Here is a 19,158-nt window from a genome sequence, read left to right as displayed (position 1 = left end):
AATCTTGTGTTGTGCCCAGTTGAGGTTCGTTAGCAAAAGGTCTATGATACTATTGATAATGTTCAAGTCTGTTATGCTTAGAAATCATCCAAACTCCATGATCCTGTTGCGCAACTTGCTTCGATAAACTGTAACAAATTGTGTTCCTTTCCCTTTAAATATGATGACAACTGATATGATCAAATTGATATTTTAACATAATAACCTCATCCAACATCCTCCTAAGTATATGCATGCGACAAAATGGTTATTGATTAAACCAATTTATAACTATTTTAGAGTCTCCAAACACCTATAGCTGATGACACCCTTTTTCAATAGAAAAGAGGAGGATTCTTAGACTACTAAGCTTTGTAAAGTTATTTGTTCCCAAACCCAATATTATCTTACGTTTGAAATAATGTTCATTATTTAGGTAATGTATTGCACCACCCCCACTTCTTCCCTATTGAGATGATCCTTTGAAATATGCCCAATGGCTTTGCTCGATTAATAGATTCAACAATAATATTTTCAGTTCTATGATGATGCTCTTCGTGAGGAATCATATTGTAAATTGCCACTACCTAAGCTCTGATATGTTCCAGATGTATAGCAGTGTCATGAAATTTTTTCTGGTTTCTACTAAGCTAGATACCCCATCTTACCAGTAGTAGAATATTCCTTTGTTTGATATTTTGGGTCGCATACCACCATGATGTCCAAGCTTCATTGATATTATCCCCTTTCCAACTAAAGTTGAACATCAAGAGATTTATAAATCATGTTCAAAGTCTATGTAGTATATGAACAATGAATGAACAAGTGATTGATGAAATCCTTGTCATTATTACACAGTGCACACCATGATGGACTGTGGAAAGATCTCCTTTTTAGATTATCTCCAGTGGGGATTTTGTTCTCTAGTAAACACCACATTAACAATCTTAATTTTTTTGTGCTACTTATTTTCCATAATTGTCTCCACCACTAGGAAGTGACATTTGTTTCATGATTGACATATATAAATAGATATCCCTCCCTTGGATTAGATTTAAATATTATTAAATCTTGTGCTAATAAAATAATTTAAATATAAAATATATATATGGTTATTTTGATAAACAAGAAATTTGTTTGGGTAGTTTTGATAAAAGTAAAATAATAAAAATAATATATTAAAAAATTGTCTACATGACATTATTTTATTAATTTCTTAATCTTTTCTTATGTGCCTATTTTTGAGTTGAAATTTCCTCTAATGTTTGTTATACCATCCATAGCCTCACGAGACATGCAAGGTGGTTCTTCCTCAAATATCTTCTAATACAATACTATGAGGAAGTGATCAATCAACTTCTCCATGACTCCTTTATAACTAGACTCTGAAAGAAACTTGCAATAAATATAAACAACATGTTATTTTGGTGTCCAAGTCTAGATCATGCTAGGAAATAATTATGAGCACATTTCCCATCCAGAAGGTATCCAAACACATATAATCTGTCTTGATTTCCCTTGGGATGATTCTTTGCATTAGCCACATGGATATTTAGTTTTTGAGCCAACAAATTCAACCAGTTGAACATGTTCCCATCATTGACAATCTAATGCAATAAATAAACTAAACCTTTAGGAACGGTTACAATACTCTTTCAGCCATACATCTGACAACATTGTAACCACCCCTCCCATATCTACCCACTTTAACCCGTTTTCCAGGGTAAACATGAGATGATGGCTACTATGACATGACTCAACCTCCTACGTACAGTTAAGGAAGTGTTATTGAAAAACTAAACTTTTTAGTGATCTAGACTCTGAGTCACTTTCATAACAAGGAAAGCCAATGACTATAACCCTCCAGTCACATGGATAACCCTACCTCCCAGTGACTGTAGTCTAGAATTTCTAGTTCTATGCATGCAACCCCATAAACTGAGCCACTTTTCGAGGGCTAAGATCCAAACCTCTTCCCAGATCTTGCTAGAAATTTCCATAATGATGAATGACACAAGGAGGTCAAGAACTTGACCTAAACAGGCCTAACCATGATAGACATGTCGTAAAACTTATGGTCAACATGTAATCTACAGGACATAAATGCATATCTGAACATAGGGGTATCATACTTATCTAAAAATAATCAAGAAGGTCCAATGCCCTCACATAATAGCTAAAATAACATCTATTAGGTCATGCATTCAATAACCAATCATTTACCAATAAAAAAATAATAAGAACCATAACTAGAATCTATCATAAAACCATGCTTATAAACAACATATAAAAAAATAATAACAATGATAGAATAACTGTCAAATCCACATCATAAAAAGTACATTTACTCCAAAAATACAAGAGGAAAAGATCTCTTATTAGCATATGCAAAAGCCAACCAATTGAAGGACTTCCACGTACCACCCAACCATAGATTAGGTTGAACCAAATCTTTATTTGATCCAATCACCCCTATAACATATTCCAAGCATGAATGTGGGACTCACAACAAAACAACCAGAGCTTCCTCATGCTTTACCCCAATCCTGCCAAAATTAGTCAAGGGAATCCTAGGCTCCAATCAATCACCTACACAACTGAGCTTTATGGCAATCCTACCATTATCAGTCAAGGGATTCCTATGCCCAAACAACAAACATACACTCTCGGGGTTTACCACAATCCCAACAAAACCGTTCAAGGGATCACTAGGCCCTAACAAGGATTGGATGCCTCCTAATTTCTTCACCAATACCTTCAGGATTTTTCTTGTCTCCAACCTCAGGATTTACCACAATCTTTCCATTACTGGCTAATGGATTCCTAATCCCTTGAGAATTTGCCTAAGACCACCTAACCTACTTCTATAACCATCTGGAAATTCAAAGATCAACCAAATTAAACAACCCAATCGCACCATGGCTATTCGAAAATGGAAAGGAAAATTTGAAACCACTATTACACCTACAAAAACATATGCCAATGATAGCAAGAGAACCAAATAAACACATGCATTCCAAAACTAGCTAGGAAATCATACATGCAACTCGATACATGCCAAGCAATCCCACTGTAGTTGCTTGATGCAACTTTTCCTTGCTTGATCCTTGCTCTCCTTTTCTTTCTTATCCTTCCTTTAGCTTGCTTTCTCTAATGCTAGAGTGGCCCAAGAGTGATCTAAGTGTGCAAGATTATGAGAGAGAGAGAGAATTGAGACAGAGCTCTAACCTAGAATTGGTAAAAGGTCATGAACTGATCCTCAAAAGCCCTTTCATCATTAATGCCTCTATATTCTTCAAGTTCCTCTATTTTCCTTCAATTTCCTCCTCACATGCAACATGTGACCTTTCACATTCCTTTTCCCCTATTTCCATTATTTTCATAAATAAAATGCTAATTAATGCCTATTTTCATTTTCAAATCCTTTGCCATTTCCTTTTCCAATTTCCTTGGCCATAATAAACCAAATGAACACCCACTAGGATGTTTTTCCTATCATTCATATTGGAATACATGTCCAATGACCTTGGTGTTATTTTTCCTTTATTAAATTTAATACATGAAATTTTAACCAGGGGATGTTATAGACCCCTCCCCCTTAGGGGAACATTGTCCCCAGTGTTCAATGACACATATAAGTAACAAGACCATTGAAAACCGGAACATAGTGCCCATTGATATTTATAACTTAGATCGATGTAGTATCTATAATGAACCTGATTAAAAGAAAAAATCACATGAAAAACATAACAACATGAAAACCATACCGCTTATTCGATATTTATAACACACCTCATTGTGGTATTTATAATAACAACCATACATAAACATATACATATACCAAAAATTATTTTCCCAGACTAGCAAACATTAAAGGATTTATAGGCCACATCTGATCAACCATCTCCCATGTAGCTTCATTGGGCCTAAAGTGTTTCCACTGCAATTTAACTTGATCGATTGCTTGGTTCTAGAGCATGAGTTGTTTCCATTGAAAAATTCACTGAGGTTCAAGATGGAATTTTCCTTCAGGATCCACCTACAATACACACCAAAGAATCACATGATCAACATCTTTCACATATAGTTTAAGAAATGAAACATGGAAAACATCATGTACTTTTACTGTCTAAGGATGTGAAAGTCTATAGCCCATTGGTCCAATCCTCTCAAGGATCTTGAAAGGCCCACAATACTAAGGTGCCAACTTGGCACATGACCCAATCCTGAAGGAGATCTTCTTGGGCTTGATGTGCAAGTACACATGCTCCCCAACCTGAAACTCCTTAAATGCCCTGTGTTGATCTACATAACTCTTCTATCTATCTTGTGCTTCCTTTAGATTCTTATTGGTAACCTTCATTTCCTGTTCCATCTCTGCCAACATCTGTAGTCCTATCAACATCCTATTTTCTAGATCACTCCATTTGATGGGATTATTACAACTCCATCCATTAAGTGCCTCAAATAGATTCATTGTCAGTGACTCCTAATACCCATTGTTGTAAACAAACTCAACCAGTGGAACATACTCTTTCAACTTTCACTACCAATGCATAACATACATTCTCAACATGTCCTCCATAATCCTATTAACCCTCTCTCTGTGTCCATTTTCTTGTGGATGATAACCTGTACTAGAGGCCAACTCTGTACCCAAACCTATAAATAACTCCTTCCAACACCTGGAAGTGAACTTAGCATCTCTGTCTGACACAATATTCTTAGGAATACCATGCAATCTTACTATCTCTCTGATGCATACATGTGCTACCTCGCTACCTGAATAAGTGGAGTTAACTGTTATGAAGTGAGCTACCATAGTCAACTTGTCAACCATAACCATGATAGAATCATGCTGTTTAGATGTCCTCAGCAAACCTGTAATGAAGTCCATGGAAATGACCTCCCATTTCCACACTCGAATCAGAATTGATTGTAGTAGACCACCTGGATGCTTACACTCTTCCTTCACCTATTGGCAATCCAAACATCTAGCAACAACCTCTTCTACTTCCTTCTTCAAATTCAGCTAGTAGTAGAACTTATTCATAGTTGTTAATGTCTTATGATATCCCATATTGTTGGGAATCAAGAAAATATAGAGAGGGGGGGTGAATCAGTAGTATAGGAATTTTACCAATTTAAAATATCTTTTCACTTTGTGTAAGAACAATAAGACAATAAAGTTCACTTTCAGCAATAAATGAGATACCCCTAACAAATATCAACAACCACAATGAAACACACAAGAACAAGTAACTTTCAGAACTTCTCCTCAATTCATTCATAGGATAGGCTACAACTTTTTGTTACAATTTCTCTGGCTACAACTCCCTGATTTTTTAGCTACAACTGAATGGAGCTACAACCCCAACTATTCTCCAGCACCCACTAGAAGGAGCATCAACCCCTAATCAATAAGCTACAAATTTCTTTTGACACTCACGATTCCATATTCCATCCATTTTAACACTAGGATCAATGACTACCATCTCTTCTTTCAAAAATCAATTAAATCTTAGTCACCATTCAAAAAATCACCTTCACCACACCAATGCCTCGTTGCACTAGAAGCTCTGTCTGAAAATAAATTGTGCACATTATGCTTGATCAAGCCTACATTCATGTCCATGTTGATGTGATCATTTGTTTCCTTATGGGCCAATCATATGCTACCACATGTGCTATTGTCAGAGAGGAGAGAAGATGTCCTCTAAGGCCTGTTTTGCAACCATTTTCCTTTATAATGTATTTTTCTCAAAAACTGTCAAGTTGAATCCTTTTGTCCTTGACACCACTCCTGAGAAAAATTTCATTTTGGGAGGAGTTTACTTGAAGTAGCTCTCTATCGTTGATCTATGTGATCAGTTGTTTAGTAAACCACTTCTTGTGACCACAAATTCCATCTAAAGGTTTGTCTTTAGTGACATCAGAAATTCAGCATGTGACTCGACCCTTTCCTCCAAGTGCCTAGCTGTGTGTTCCCTGCACAAAATTTTGGGCTTCGTACTTCGGTTTGCCTCTTCCAGGCCAACGTGTACTATGGGCTCCACTACTCACTCATCATTGGACAACGCTTAGTTGTTGTGTCTTGGCAAATACCGCCTGGTTTCTTAGGCTTGGGCACCAAAACAATTCCACTAGGGTGTAACTGCCTAGGTGATCCCACTAGATGGGCTCCACTTATGGTCCAACTTGCTGCAACCATGTTTTCTGTAAGATCTCACTTAGAGGCTCTACTGGTCTTGGTGCTAAGATTGGCACTTGTACCAACTTAAGCTACACGTCAAAGACTCCAACGACCTTTAATTCTAATATGAAGCCTTGGGGTCACCAATCTTTGACTGACTCTATCTTTTGATTTAGGGGGCATTTTTAGGACTTCCATATATCCTTGGAAATATATTTTAGATATCTATCCATCTAAGTGGTTTCCATATACCCCTAAGATGATATACTTCTCTAGAATTGGCTTTAAATCCTCTCACCTTTCTGCTATAATGTTGTCATGCTGCTCCTTAAGTCTAATCCCTTAGACCTTCTTTGTCAACTATTTCACCTATTGAATGTAATAAATACCTTGTTTCCATCACCCTATTTCCATCAATGACAACATATTTCAACAATCTCCCCCTTTGGAATTCATGGCAACACCAAAATCAAACAATCCACCCTTTCAAAAAACATGTCAACATAGATTGTCTCCTTTAACTGTTGCTCCCCTTGAGATAAGATTTTTGTTTGTTGTAGTGCTACTACTGGTATTGTTGTCACTATGGATCCTACCTTTGTCACTCATTTGTTTAATTTCAAAAGCAAAAGAGAAAGGAAATGGTACACATAAATATCAGTGAACTCACAAATTACATAGATAAGAACAACATAAAAACATAGAGCCACAAGGATCCCAAAAAGTGTTGCAAACCCTAGTCTTTCCTTTGCCAAAAATGCAGAAATAAAATGTACAATGGAGTGCCAAGCAATCCCAAGTGTCCAACCCTGAAAATGACTGAGAAATTACATGGTATAGACAAGCCTAACTCCTTCCCATGCCTCTAGGGGTCGAGCACATCATTCTAGGATCTGTTTCAACCATATCTAAACAAGGAACTGAAAAATAGGCAATGAAACAACTTGCCTCTATATAAAAAGAAACAGATTCATTCACTATCTTTTCACTTTTTAGTGAATGAATCTACATGGATGAGTAACAATGTGCCAAAATTAAATCAAAGTCATGAATTTACATCAAGATAAATCAAGAGTTACACGAAAAAGTGAAACTAGTCAAAACTAGGCGAAATTCTAAGCTGCTGAGTGAAAAATAGGCCAAATTTCCCTATGTGCCGCGCCTGAAACCTGTATACGTAGCACAAGTTTGAGGCTAGTTTTGAAGGCCTTCCCATAGTCCAAAATGAGCTCATGATAACGCGTTGGAAAACCCTGCCCGTCTACTTTCTAACCCAAGTGGAATTTCTGGATTTGGTGTCCATTTGCCGTCTAAAATTCCAATCTCCCAACACTACTTCCTGTGGGTGCAAAAGGTGGCAGAATGACCCTTTAGGCAACCCAAAACTTGATGAAATCCGTAGGTAATTCATGAGCATGCATAAATTTTCATAAAAAATCTAGAAATACGAATTTTTCCTCCAGAGGATCTCCCAATTATAAGCGCGCGCCAAGTGGCGCTACGCGTTGGACAGGAAAATCTGTTTTGAAGCCAAAAAATTCAAAATTGAAAAAAAATTTCTCCAAATTTGTTGAAATTTGGACTAAAGGTGCATCATCAAGTATCATGCTCAGCAAAAGAAGCTTCGGCCACGATTTGGAGCCTATCATGCCTTTTGCGTTGTTTTAGTGCCCTCCTTAGTCTTTCCTTCAGGATTTTGATCTTTGCTTTGCAAACATGAGTTCGTGCCCAATAATGGTTTTTCATGTGCCTGAGCATGTCCTTGTCCTTGTTTTCCTTTGCCAACAACTTCTCAAGATGAATTTTGACCCTCTCAAGCCAAATCTCTCGATCAGCCTCTATCTCCTGCTGAATGGGTGTCATCTCATTTAGGCTTCTTTGGGCAGCCTGCCAGTCTTCATGGATGTTTTGCAACTCCATGACTATATGCTAATCCTCCAATTGTTTGTTTCGTTGCTCCAAATAGTTTATGACCCATTGAGCTCTCTGCAACTTGTTGGTCAACGCATCTATCTCGGCCTTTTGCTCCTGAATAATCTCCCTCAGCTTTGAGCTAGGAGAGCTCACATCATCATCGATGAGTATGAAATTGGCCTCCTAAAGGGCCCTCATCCTGCATAGGCTTCTTGCCTTTGTCCTGTACCTGTACCTTTGCTGCTGATGATGGAAACGAGACCCCTTCCACCCCAGGTGGAGATAGTACTCGTCGGGCTGTTGCAAAATATCTTTTCATGCCTCTTTGATAGGTGACATATGTCGGCACACTAGTAGTCTCCGCCTCCTAACCTCCATACTAATGTGAAGGTTCACCCGCATCATGGACAACCTCCTGATGAGCTGCTGAAGCTGTGAAGAACTCACGGGAAATGAAGTCTCCCCATGTGATACCCTGCAAACCAAGCTGATGTACAACAATGATCTTGATGAGCGCATAGTGGTAAATGTTGTTGTACTACTGTTCAGGAGTCTTCTTATGTACAAGAGTAGTCATCCTCTCGATGTTTTAGCACATGAAATATGGAATTTTCATCATCTTCACTCTCGTGAAATGCATCAATAATCTGATATGGTATGCATAGAAGCGTGAGAAGCGGCCCTCACAACTGAAGTATCTGATAATGAGTCTCATCAATGGCGCATAGGATTCTTTCAAAAACCGGAATGGGAACACCATGCTGAGCTGTCTCAAATAGTTGGGCCTGATGTATGTTTCATAGTGTACTCTTTCTACCTGTTGTCTTTTGTTCCACTCCTCACCTACATTCGGTATTCCTGTTGCTTGAGAAATGGTCTCTGGTGTCAAGGTGAAATTTACACCAGCAAGAGTTACCTGACCATCATGCAAATGTAAAACAAACAACCGAGCCAACTCCTGATGATGCTAAACTTGAGCAGTCATCTCGCAATATTGAAAGCATGACTGTTGTTGGAAACATGCCATGGCAAGTGGGCAGGCCTGCAATTGAGTCGATGAGGTGGGCTCTCCTTTGATATGTTTGCCACCCTTACGAGGCCTCCTCGGTGCATGAAGCTCTGTGGTAGAATCACTGTCTTGTTCATATTATGACTCAGTGTCTGTCATGGTGTTATAAGTCTATGCCAAGTGAATTTTTGACTTCTTGAAAATGAGAATTTGGTGCTTTGTTTCCATTTACGAAATGTGTGCCAAATAGGAAAGGACTATGGGAAATATGGACAATGGGTGTAGTGGAGCTTTGTCAAGTGAGATTTAAAATGTAATTACAGTCAAATGTAATAACAATCACTTGACTATATTTAGGAATCTGGGGTTTGGGGATTTTTTGCAAATGATATGGAAAAGTGATAGTGATGGGAAATTGTAGGGTTTAGGGATAGGGATAAATGGGAATGAGTGACTTGGGATTATAAGGGAATAGGGGATTGAAAATGATGATATGATTACAGTGATGGGAAAGGGAAACAGGAGTTGGATTATTTTGGCACCAAAGTCAAATTTTAATACTCAAATTCGAACCCTAAGAGCAGTTTTCATAAGAGGATAGGGTTCACATTTCAACATTCAAATTCTCCAAATAAAACTTCGAAACCACACCAAACACTGTTCAATAACAATTGCAAGATTAGTCGGACTTACTCGGGGCAAATGGGAGCGAAAGATTTGAAATTTCTTTGAAGGCAATGACAAAATCTGCTTGTTGGCTTTGTGCACCGTGCGCATAACCTAGTGCACCGCAACCAGTATGTGCGCCGCACATGTTGTAATTTACATGGTGATTTGCGGCTCTATGCACTGCGACTTGCCAATGCGCCGCGACCTTCGTTCTGTGCGCCACGACTGAATTTCACCCACAATCAGTTCTTCAAAACCCTGTTTTCATTCCTCCACAATTTGACTCAGCTTAATGATGTCTTTGGCATACCAATGGATTGTTCAAACACCAAAAATATCTTATATGCCCAATGAATTTGATTTTTAATTTCAAATAACCCACTTTGTAATGTTTGCAGAACTTTGGCACTTTCACCTTTTAATACAAACTCTGATTTTGTTTCCACTTGATTTTTTGAGCTGAATGACGAAATTCTTGTTTATTTTTTGCATGGATAGCAGACATGGAATTTGGCAAAGGCGACCAGGGATGTGCCTGGAGAATTTGAAAACTGAAATTTTTTTGAAATTACATGGCATTTATTACAAAAGATGTAATTGACGATTTTTCTTCAAAACAGAGTTTTGAAGAAAAGTCATGATCGAGCATTATTACGATGAAATTTTTACAATGAAATCTTATTTGAAACTCCCTCATGTGCCTGCTGGCATTATTAGACATTTTGCAGACTGAATTAAGCGAAACCCTAGACCTAATGAACCCTAAAACCTTAAAATGACTCTTTGGCGAACAAAAAGCCAAGCATGACTACAACTGACTTGAAAATGATTTTGATGAACTAAATTAGACCAGCAGGTACAAGACATGAGGAACATGAGTGAAAAGCCTCCTCCGTCAGATGATTGATGCTCCTAGTAGAATGCAGCTGACAGGACTGAATGAGACACCTAAGATGAAATGCAATAAACAAGATTTTGATCTCTGACGGAGGGATGAAAGACCAACTCTAACATTGGCTCCAATGGGGATGGTAGCTCCTTGGAGGTGCCAAGAACTACAAATCTCTAGAAGAGGTAGACAGTGCCTTCGTCCATTAGGCTATGGAGTCAATAACTTCAAAACACCCAAAAACCAATTACTATGGAACTTTGACACAAGACTTATAGTTGAGCTGACTAATCCAAAACTGAAACAAGACTCTCAAAAGCTGAAACTAGACACTCAGCTGAAACTATCTTTAAACTAACTGAAAGAAAAAATGACTCAAGACTGACTTAACAGAAACAAGTACTTACAAAGCTTTTAAATGGCAGCAGACCATCTAGTTTTGAGAACTTCAAACCCTGATGACAACCACCTGCCTACTGATGAAATATGTACAATCATGTGTAGTGAGCCTTCCAATGTAACCAATCCAGTAGATGGCTACTCAATGAAATTCGTCTCTCTTTCCTCGAGCAGGTAGAACGATGTAAATGTAGGCAACTCACAATAACCACTGAAACCAAGGCTTATGATGACGAACAAGGCAACATTTATCTTCTTTAATGCTTGCAAAAGAATGCCAAAGGGATCTTGATAATCCTAAAGCATTAGCTTGTCTTGAGATCTAGCAGCAAAAATACAAGTACTCCCTTCATTCTGATCTGAAAGAATAACTGGTTGCCGAGTGATAGGAAAGCATAGAGAAGTATAAGCTTCTGCCATCTGAGTGTTAGTTGTAAATTCCTCGAGCATAAAAAATTCTGGCATATTATCTGTCTTAGGCTCATATTCCTCAATTTCATGGTCTAGGTCATTCGTAAATACAAAACAATCTTCAAGATTATCAAACATGACAGCCTTATCATCTTCATGAAAGAAAATATTATATGTTTGCTGATCTATAAGGCTAATGTCAAGACTGTCATCATTTTCAAAAGAAGAAGAAGTTTCACCAAAACCTTCTTGACCATGTGCACACTGCAGATCTACATTAGCTTTGGCTGTAACTTGACCTTTCAGGAGTCGATCTATTTCATTTTTAGAGAAAGGAGATAAGACTTTTTGTTTCCTTTTGCTCAAGCAAGTATTGTCTTCTTGAAATAACTTTTCAAAGCATGAAAAACCTGAATGACAATCCTCATTACCCTGAACTTCTTAAATTTGAAAACATTGTTGATCATCTTCATATGACATGGCAATCAAATTATCATTTACCATTGAGTTATTGAAAGAAGATTTTTGACTTACTTGAACAAAGATCTCATCTTGTTTTTCATGAAATGACTGGATTAACTCCTCATGAAGGCTTGGGTCAGTAACTTTGTCTTCTTCATTCCAAATGATCTCAACAACAGAGATCTCCTTCATGGGATTCAAAACAAGGTAGTCTTCATCATCAAGATCTGAAACTAGATCTAAAATAACCAACTTGACTTTATCACATTCTGAGATTGAAACTTGACTTTCCTCCATGCTATCTTCTTCTATGGACAGATCTGAAACAAAACCTTCTCTTTTATCATCTTCCACTGTACTTAGATCTTGATCCTGCTGCAAATTTTCCTGCACATCTTGATAAGTATCCTCTTTATGCTGCTGAAATGTATTTTCATACAGGGCTTCCATGATCTCATCATCCATGAAGTCATCATCTTCATAAACTTTCTCAAGATTTTCAATAAAACTATAAACATGTTTGCAACAGTTTTGAACTAGATTTAATGATGGATAAGATTCTTTATACCTTTCAAAGAACATGGTATGAAAATCTTTCAAACAGTAAATACAAGAAGATGGCAAACTTTCATACCAAGATCGGGCTTCACCTTCCAGAGTGGCCATGAATATCTTCATCAAGTAATCTTCAGGAAAATCAACCTTCAACTTGTGAATATGTATGTGAAATCTAACCAGATGTAAAGCAGCATCCTTCCTATCATCATTTTAAACGTAGGCAAATTCCTTTGGCAATCTACCTTAAGAATTTTATTTGGAAAACCTGGAATGTGATCTTGGCCCATGGGAGCATACCTTCGATCCAGCGAAACCATTTTGATAACAATGAACTGACCAAGAAATCCTTCAGGCTGCTGGTTCTTGAAGAGTAGAGTCACCATAAAAAGCATGAACCTTGGGATTTTCGACACTGAGTCACCAAGTGAATGATTTCAGCCTTCTGATGTCTGATCATTGTCCACCATCAATAATCAAATATGAACTTGATTACATTTTTGTACTGCGGCAATTTTCAAGTAAGATATTCCGTTCATAAGATTAGACCGGAGATTGACTGAAGCAGCTTTTATCTACTTGCGCTAATGCAAAGAAAAAGTGTTTCGAAGGCTACCTGGCGAACTTCAGGCTCCATCTGTAGTCTATAAAACAAAGAACACTAACAAAAAAATAAACTTTTCTTCCCCAATATGGTCTCCACTATGTTAGTGCGTAGATTTACCTCAGGCTGAAAAGGTAGGATCCAAGGCCAACATCAAACCATGCTCAACTTGGTAGCTAGCCCTACCAGGTCAGGAGAGGGCTCTCTCGGGGTCAATCTCAACAAAAGATAATTGATGGGGCTTGAGATGACTATAATATCTTCTGATTTTAGGCTAGGTATGAAATACGAGGATTTAATTTGATTTTTGTGGGGGTTTTGTTGGAATCAAGGGAAAGGCAAATTTGGGTCCGGGGATGAAGGCCAGTTTTGCAGCGTTCTAATTGGGGCAAGAAAGACAACCGTTTTGATGCTTTGATTTGTAAATATGGAGGGCTCAGACTAGTGAGAACCTGAAGAGGGCAAGAGGGTATCAAGAATCCTCTTCAAACTGAAGAAAACGTTGAAAATTAAACAAAACTAAAAGGTAGAGCATAGCAAGCTAATGAATTCTACCTTTGTCACTCATTTGTTTAATTTCAGAAGCACAAGAGAAAGGAAATGGTACACATAAATATCAGTGAACTCACAAATTACATAGAGAATAACACCATCAAAACACAGAGCAACAAGGATTCTAAAAAGTGCTGCAAACCCTGGTCTTTCCTTTGCCAAAAAAGCAGAAATCAAATGTATAATGGAGTGCCAAGCAATCCCAAGTGTCCAACCCTGAAAATGACTGAGAAATTACATGATATAGACAAGCCTAACTCCTTCCCATGCCTCTAGGGGTCGAGCTCATCATTCTAGGAGTTTTTTCAACCATATCTAAACAAGGAACTGAAAAATAGGCAATGAAACAACTTGCCTCTATATAAAAGGAAACTGATTCATTCACTATCTTTTCACTTTTTAGTGAATGAATCTACATGGATGAGTAACAATGTGCCAAAATTACATCAAAGTCATGAATTTACATCAAGATAAGTCAAGAGTTACATGAAAAAGTGAAACTAGTAAAAACTAGCCGAAATTCTAAGCTACTGAGTGAAAAATAGACCAAATTTCCCTATGCGCCGCGCCTGAAACCTGTATGCGTAGCACAAGTTTGAGGCTCATTTTGAGGGCCTTTTCATAGTCCAAATTGAGCTCATAATAGCTCATTGGAAAGCCTCGCCCGTCTACTTTCCAACCCAAGTGGAATTTCTAGATTTGGTGTCCATTTGCACCTCCAAAACGCCAATCTCCCAACACTGCTTCCTATGGGTGCAAAAGGTGGCAGAAAGGTCATTTTTTGTGTGTTTTTGACCCTTTAGGCAACCCAGAACTTGATGAAATCCTTAGGTAATTCATGAGCATGCATAAATTTTCATAAAAAATCCAGAAATACAAAGTTTTCCTCCATAGGATCTCCCAATTATAAGCACGCGCCAAGTGGCGCTACGTGTTGGGTGGGAAAATCTGTTTTGAAGCCAAAAAATTCAAAATTGAGAAAATTTTCTCCAAATTTGTTGAAATTTGGACTGAAGATCCATCATCAAGTATCATGCTTAGCCAAAGAAGCTTTGGCCACGATTTGGAGCCTATCATGCCTTTTGCGTCATTTTAGTGCCCTCCTTAGTCTTACCTTCAGGGTTTTGATCTTTGCTTTGCAAACATGAGTTCGTGCCCAATAATGGTTTTTCATGTGCCTGAGCATGTCCTTGTCCTTATTTTCCTTCACCAATAGCTTCTCAAGATGAATGTTGACCCTTTCAATCCAAATCTCTCGATCAGCCTCTATCTCCTTCTAAATGGGTGTCATCTCATTTAGGATTCTTTGGGCAGCCTGTCGGTCTTCACGGATGTTTTGCAACTCCATGACTGTATGTTGATCCTCCAATTGTTTGTTTCACTGCTCAAAATAGTTTATGACCCATTTAGCTCTCTACAACTTGTTGGTCAATGCATCTATCTCAACCTTCTCCTCCTGAATAATCTCCCTCAGCTTTGAGCTAGCAGAGCTCACATCATCATCGATGAGTATGAAATCCGTGTCCTGGCCTCCTGAAGGGCCCTCATCCTGCATAGGCTTCTTGCCTTTGTCCTGTACCTATACCTGTTCTGCTGATGATGGCAACGAGACCCCTTCCACCCCAGGTGGAGATAGTACTCGCCAGGCTATTGCAAACAATCCTCTCATGCCTCTCTAATAGGTGACATATGTCAGCACACTAGTAGTCTCCACCTCCTGACCTCCATCTTGATGTGAAGGTTCACCTGCATCATGGAAAACCTCCTAATGAGCTGCTAAAGCTGTGAAGAACTCATGGGAAATGAAGTCTCCCCATGTGATACCCTGCAAACCAAGCTGATGTACAACAATGATCTTGATGAGCGCATAGTGGTAAATGTTGTTGTACTGCTTTTCAGGAGTCTTCTTCTGTACAAGAGCAGTCATCCTCTCGATGTTTCGGCACATGAAATATGGAATGTTCATCATCTTCACTCTCGTGAAATTCATCAATAATCTGATATGGTATGCATAGAGGCGTGAGAAGCGGCCCTCACAACTGAAGTATCTGATAATGAGTCTCATCAACGGTGCATAGGATTCTTTCAAAAACCGGAATGGGAACACCATGCTAAGCTGTCTCAAATAGTTGGGCCTGATGTATGTTTCATAATGTACTCTTTCTACCTACTGTATTTTGTTCCACTCCTCACCTACATTCAGTATTATTGTTGCTTGAGAAATGGTCTCTGGTGTCAAGGTGAAATTTACACCAGCAAGAGTTACCTGACCATCATGCAAATGTAAAACAAACAACCGAGCCAACTCCTGATGATGCTAAACTTGAGCAGTCATCTCGCAATACTGAAAGCATGACTGTTGTTGGAAACATGCCATGGCAAGTGGGCAGGCTTGCAATTGAGTCAATGAGGTGGGCTCTTCTCTGACATGTTTTCCACCCTTACGAGGCCTCCTCCGTTCATGAAGCTCTGTGGTAGAATCATTGTCTTGTTCATATGATGACTCAGTGTCTGTCATGGTGTTACAAGTCTATGCCAAGTGAATTTTTGACTTGTTGAAAATGAGAATTTGGTGCTTTGTTTCCAATTGCCAAATGTGTGCCAAATAGGAAAGGACTGTGGGAAATATGGACAGTGGGTGTAGTGGAGCTTTGTCAAGTGAGATTTAAAATGTAATTACAGTCAAATGTAATAATAGTCACTTGACTGTATTTAGGAATCTGAGGTTTGGGGATTTTTTGCAAACGATATGGAAAAGTGATAGTGATGGGAAATTGTAGGGTTTAGGGATAGGGAAAAATGGGAATGAGTGACTTGGGATTATAAGGGAATAGAGGATTGAAAATGATGATATGATTACAGTGATGGGAAAGGGAAACAAGAGTTGGATTATTTTGGCACCAAAGTCAAATTTTAATACTCAAATTCGAACCCTAAGAGCAGTTTTCATCAGAGGATAGGGTTTAAATTTCAACATTCAAATTCTCGAAATCAAACTTCGAAACCACACCAAACACTATTCAATAACAATTGCAGGATTAGTCGGACTTACTTGGGGCAAATGGGAGTGGAAGATTTGAAATTTCTTTGAAGGCAATGACAAAATCTGCTTGTTGGCTCTGTGCGCTGCACGCATAATCCAGTGCGCCACGACCAGTATGTGCACCGCGCACATTGTAATTTACACAGTGATGTGCGGCTCTATGTTCCGCGACTTGCCAATGCGCCGCAACTGAATTTCACCCACAGTCGGTTCTTCAAAACCCTGTTTTCATTCCTCCACAATTTGACTCGGCTTAATGATGTCTTTGGCATACCAATGGATTGTTCAAACACCACAAATATCTTATATGCCCAATGACTTTGATTTTTAATTTCAAATAACCCACTTTGTAATGTTTTCAAAACTTCGGCACTTTCACCTTTTAATACAAACTCTGATTTTGTTTCCACTGGATTTTTTTAGCTGAACGATGAAATTCTTGTTTATTTTTTTGCAGGGATAGCTGACATGGAATTTGGCAAAGGCGACCATGGCTGTGCCTGAAGAATTTGACAGCTAAAAAAAATTTGAAATTACATGGCATTTATTACAAAAGACGTAATTGACGATTTTTAAGTCATGATCGAGCATTATTACGATGAAATTTTTACAATGAAATCTTATTTGAAACTCCCTCATGTGCTTGCTGGCATTATTAGATATTTTGTAGATTGAATTAAGCGAAACCCTAGACCTAGTGAACCCTAAAACCTTAAAATGACTCTTTGGCGAACAGAAAGCCAAGCATGACCGCAACAGACATGAAAATGATTTTGATGAACTAAATTAGACCAGCATGACATACAAGACATGAGAAACATGAGTGAAAAGCCTCCTTCGTTAGATGATTGATGCTCCTAGAGGAATGCAGCTGACAGGACTGAATGAGACACCTAAGATGAAATGCAATAAACGAGATTTTGATCTCTGACGGAGGGATGAAAGACCGACTCTAACAGGAGGCAAGAGGCACAATGCCCAATCTTTGCCTCAAATACTGAAATTGTTCTCTAGGAAGTGGCTTAGTGAACATATCAACAACATTCTCTTTGGTAGGTACATACTCTATCTTCACAATATGAGCTACACATTTTTCTCTCAATAACTGATACTTGATGAGGATATGTATGTCTTGGAGTGAAAGACTAGATTCTTTGACATGCTTATTGCAGTTATATTGTCACAAATAATGGAGATCATCTAATCATAAAATACTTGTACATATTGCAAATTTTTCTTCATCCACAATAATTAAGTACAAGTGGAAGCTGCTAGAATATATTTTGCTTCAGTTGTAGATATCCAAATTGAAGATTGCATCTTGCTCAACCATGAGACTAGACGGTCTCCAAGAAAGAAAGCACCGCCACTTGTGATTTTCCTATCATCAACATCACCTACCCAATCAATATTAGTATCAAAAACCATTACCTCTTAAGTACCACGGTCCATGGTCCATTGTTGCTTCGATATATCTGAGAATTATTTTGGCTGCTAATAGATGGCTTTTTTTGGGGGCTACTTGAAATCTTCCAACTATGGCAACAACTTGCATGATGTCTGGTCTTTTAGCTATCAAATATAAAAGGACGCTAATAAAATATTTGTATAAATTATGGTCCACTGTTGACGTCTCATCAATATTAGTGAGTTTGTAACCTATCACCATTGCAGTGCTCACTAAAGAGCATTCTTTCATGACAAATTTCTTTAGCGCTTCCTTGAGATACTTGCCTTGAGAAATAAAAATTCCTTTAGGGGTTTGCGCAATCTGTAATCCAAGGAAGTATGAAAGCCCTCCAATCATGGACATCTTAAATACAACCTTCATATAAGCTGCAAATTCATTGGTCAGCACATTTGAATCACTAGAAAATATGATATTATCAACATATACTACCACTACAATGCGTTTTCCATGTAGAAATTTTGAATAATAAACACATATTCAACAGAGATTATCCTGATTATACACTATTGTGGAAAACATGCATAATACATAACCTCCTCTACGTTGATCATCAATTTACAGAAGTAGAAACAATAACATGTGCACATAGAAGCATCAATCACACATATCAACACAGTATTTTCCCGGGGAAAGCATCTCGCTAAAAACCCCAACTATTTGTATATTATATTGATTGAGAACATGTAACAATACATAGTACAATACTCCTCACAAGTATCCAATATTATCTCCACCTGTTACACACAATACAACTCAGATCTGATCTCCAAATCTCCTCCGCTGCTTGCCTGCCTCCACTGCACAATACCTACTGAGAATGAATAAGAATGGTTGATCCAAACTCCTATTTACCTTGTGAAAATCACCCACACTATAAATCACATGATCACAAGCTATATTTCACTTGGTATTGGCCCACACTATGCAAAGATCATTCGCATAACTCAATCCCATGCATGTGCACAATCTCATGCACAACTAATAGCAATCTCAACCTCTAACACCTGT

The sequence above is a fragment of the Pinus tabuliformis genome, chromosome 1_2 (assembly GCF_031772625.1).
Source record: "Pinus tabuliformis cultivar Carrire ecotype Pingquan chromosome 1_2, CPIR1, whole genome shotgun sequence".
Taxonomy (NCBI): Eukaryota; Viridiplantae; Streptophyta; class Pinopsida; order Pinales; family Pinaceae; genus Pinus; species Pinus tabuliformis.
Note: the sequence above shows the minus strand (reverse complement) of the source record.